The sequence below is a fragment of the Anguilla anguilla genome, chromosome 6 (assembly GCF_013347855.1).
Source record: "Anguilla anguilla isolate fAngAng1 chromosome 6, fAngAng1.pri, whole genome shotgun sequence".
Classification (NCBI taxonomy): Eukaryota; Metazoa; Chordata; class Actinopteri; order Anguilliformes; family Anguillidae; genus Anguilla; species Anguilla anguilla.
This window is the reverse complement of record NC_049206.1, coordinates 1712385-1716297: the sequence shown is the minus strand read 5'-3', so window position 1 is coordinate 1716297 and position 3913 is coordinate 1712385. Positions and strand designations below refer to the sequence as shown.

General features: G+C 52.8%; 1 long non-coding RNA gene across 1 annotated transcript in view; it reads right to left on the bottom strand.

Moving 5' to 3' along the window:
- The window catches only part of LOC118228971, a 9453-nt gene extending 6665 nt beyond the window's left edge, over positions 1–2788 (bottom strand). The window contains exon 1 of the long non-coding RNA XR_004765588.1: positions 2722–2788. This is a non-coding gene — a long non-coding RNA (uncharacterized LOC118228971). The remainder of the gene's footprint in view (positions 1–2721) is intronic.
- Positions 2789–3913: the final 1125 nt, after the last annotated feature.

Here is a 3913-nt window from a genome sequence, read left to right as displayed (position 1 = left end):
CCCCCCCCCCCCCCCCCCCCCCCCCCCCCCCCACCCCAGTACAAAAGTCTGACCTGAATGAGCCGGTCTGTGAAGTGAGGGGACACCCCCGTGCAGCTCTGACTGGGAGGAGCCTGCTCAGAAGCGGGGCCTCTCCTCGGATCCTTCCGGAAAGAGACGGATGAATAAAACATTCCGGAGCTCCGGCCAGGGGAGAATTCCGCAGTGGCTGCACAGCGTTCCGCGTTCTCCAACGGGAGGAACCCGGCCCGGAGGTCCCACGGGGTCACAGCCTGGCGGGTTACCCAGGCGACTCCCAAAACCATGCCTGCTACCTGCCTGCCTGCCTGTCTGTCTGTCTGCCTGTCTGCCTGTCTATCTGCCTGCCTGTCTGTCTGTCTGCCTGTCTGTCTGCCTGCCTGTCTATCTGTCTGTCTGCCTGTCTGTCTGTCTGCCTGCCTGTCTATCCGTCTGACTGCCTGCCTGTCTGTATGTCTGTCTACTTTTTAGAGAGGGGGGGTGAGTGGTCCCCATATTATATACCTTGAAAATTGCAGGGTTTCTTTCTCCCCAAGTTACATACATTGGCCTAAATCCTGTGCATTTCAAAATGGCATGTTCTGTCCCGCCACTATATTCTGCCCTTAAGAAATATTTACTAGTCTGTAGTTCATGCCAGAAAGAAAGAGAAGGGAGAGAGAGAGAGAAAGGAGAGATTATTTTATTGCTGGTATTTTAAAGCGAAGACGTGTGTTGACGTACGGTGCAAATAAGAATTTGGGATTGGTGCCTGAGGTGGGTGGCCTTGTGCCAAATAGCACACTTATTCTCTGACGCCATGGCAACACAGAAGTGGAGCAGGTGATGAGTGTGCACCTGATCTCCAGTTCACCCTGAGGACCGGCTCAATGAGGGTCATCATAACAAGGGCAAGATTAATTAGGGTCCAGCGTAACACGGGTCATTGTGAGTTGTATAAGCTGACATCGCCAGGTCATGTGTTTATACAGCAACCCAGAGTCTACGGAAAACACACTCCGTACCCCCCCCTCTCCACCCCCCTTCCCCCTGAAACACAATACTCGTATTCACTGGCTTAACTGCCACATTTTATTGGACAACCACAGCAGGGCTGAGTTTCCATTGGACAAGAGAGGGGGGGGGGAGGGAGGGTGAAGACTGACGTCAACCGAGCGAAAGATCAGGAGGAAAACGGGCGCAGTCTCCGTTTCCACGGCAGCAGTTGCTTGGCGGCATTCTGAAACTCGCAGAAGGGAAAACCCTTTCCCTGGCCTCCGCTATTAATAGCACGGCTGTGGGGATATTTTTGGAACTGTGAGGCTATATTTGCAAAAAAAAAAGGGAGCGGGGCATTTATAGCAGGGCTATAAGAGGACCCAAGACTTTCGCAAGACTGTTCTGTTCCAAACAAACGCCACGTCACACGGAGCTGACGCTCCCTCAGACGCTCCCTCTCACAATTTTCCATCCGTGTCTCACTCTACATTTCTATTAAAAATCCATTTGCTTCATCGGCGAGACAACACTGGCATCGCCTAAGTAACAGACGTTCTCTCTCTCTCAGGGTCAGTAGTATAGACGGGAGGAGGTGAAGGTAGCACAGCCATTTTGTCTGTTTACAAATATATGACAAGTGTTTTACATACCTGATCACTGGCCCAACAGTGTATCTCTCTCTCTCTCTTAATTCTGTGTCCCCAGATGGTCTGGTTTTACGTTTGAATTACGTCAAAGAATTACACTTTTATTCAAAAACAAAAAAATGAAATGAAGAATATCTGTCTGTAAAATCTGTGGCTGAGAGTCACATGGGCCTTTCCCCTTCAGGGTCATGTGCCATTAATATCAGAGTTCAAAGGTCAGAGGTCATAAAACACGGGGGGGGGGGGGCTTTTCCACATTAGTCAGACCTCCGGCCCCAAGGGTTTCTGGGTGAGCGGAGCAGGAACTGTCTGATCTTGATCATCAAAAGGGGAACTTTGGTTTGACAGGAAGCCTGTTTGCCAGATGAGAGGGGGGGCGGTGGTGGGATGGGGGGGGGGGGGGCATGTCTGGTCTGGCTTGCAGTCTGCTGTATTTTACTGAACATCTCAGAAAGCTGAACGTGCGCTGACGTTCCCGGTGTACAGCGAGGGGTATGTACAGCGCCCAGCGGGCGTGACGGAGTTCCGGCCCCAGGGCCGCGGGCGTGACGGAGTTCCGGCCCCAGGGCCGCGGGATGCGCGGAAGCGCCGCGGGCAGCGCGGTCTCCAGGCCCTACAGTCCGCCGCGGTCGCCAGCTCTCCTGCCCGCGCGGTTCTACGCTTTCGCACGGGTCAGTCTCGCCGCTGCTATCACCAGCTTCCGTAAAGAGTCTGAACTGAAGTGAAGCAGGGAACCCACCGCAGCCGCCGACCTCCGCCCAGGCCAGAATCTGTCTGTTAAAACCCGCCTAGGCCAGAATCTGTCTGACTGTCTGTGAAAACCCGCCCAGGCCAGAATTTTTTCTGACTGTCTGTGAAAACTCGGCGTTGGTTTTCAGCGCTTTTCCGTCCAGACGTTCTCTCCCATAATTAGGCAGGTTTGGGGAAAGCGGGCTGGAAACGTGCAGTCGGAGGGGGTGGGTGGTGGTCGGGGTGGTGTGTGTGGGTGTGTGGGTGTGGGGTGGAGACAAGGATGGGGGGGGGGGGGGGGGGGGGGGGTCAGCCGGAACCCCAAAAGGCAGCCCAGACACATACTCACCCATCCAGGGGAAACGCAGGCTGTGCTCTCCACTCCAGGGGAAACGCAGGCTGTGCTCTCTGCTCTGCAAACTCCTGCTGGGAACACAACACATTTTATTATATTGGTTTTACCATACAGCTGACATTGCAAATACTTTCATTATATAAACACAGTTTACATGTGTTCCAGTATATTGCATTTTCGGAAGGTCCCTTTCATCTCGGAAAGGTGCTGGAACTCTAAGCAGCCTGAGGAACCCCCCACGCTGACGCAGTGGAATGCCATGTTTATATACAGAGCAGAAACGCAACTCACTGCCCACACCACTTCCTGTTATCACCACCACCTACTTCCTGTAAGGGGCTGAAGACCGTCTGAGCGGAAACCAAATAAGGTGAGGAGAGGAGACAGCAGGAAGACACGGAGACATGTGCACACACACACACGTACATAAACATACACGCACACACACACTTGTTCACACAGGTGCACCTGTGTGTGTGCACTTGTGTGAGTGCACCTGTGTGTTGTGTGAGTGCACCTGGGTGTGTGTGAGTGCACCTGTGTGTATGTGCACCTGGGTGTGTGTGCACCTGTGTGTATGTGCACCTGGGTGTGTGTGCACCTGTGTGTATGTGCACCTGGGTGTGTGTGCACCTGTGTGTGTGTGCACCTGTGTGTATGTGCACCTGTGTGTTGTGTGAGTGCACCTGGGTGTGTGTGCACCTGTGTGTGAGTGCACCTGTGTGTATGTGCACCTGGGTGTATGTGCACCTGGGTGTGTGTGCACCTGTGTGTGTGTGTGTGTGTGCACCTGTGTGAGGGCACCACAGCTTGGGTGGGCCAGTGAACGGCATGATGGGAACCCTGGAAATTTCCACAGAGTGCAGAGTGTTTGTGTACTTCCGCCAGAGCCATAAACGCTAACACCATAAAAACCGTCAACAAGGAAGCGCCGAACGTTTAAGCTCTTCAGAGCTTCAGTTAATGGCCGTCCATCGATACCGTACAGCAATGACCGTCCTTTACACCTCCCCGTAAAAACCGAGACTGTACGATATTATCTGTAGATTACTTCCTGCCATAAATACTGATGCTATATTATCATAACTATCATACTGTAACCCTGTCATAAATGCTGTCTGCGTCCCCCTTTTATGGAACGACACTGCGTTATAAATATGTGAGATAATGCTTTCACCTTTTCTCC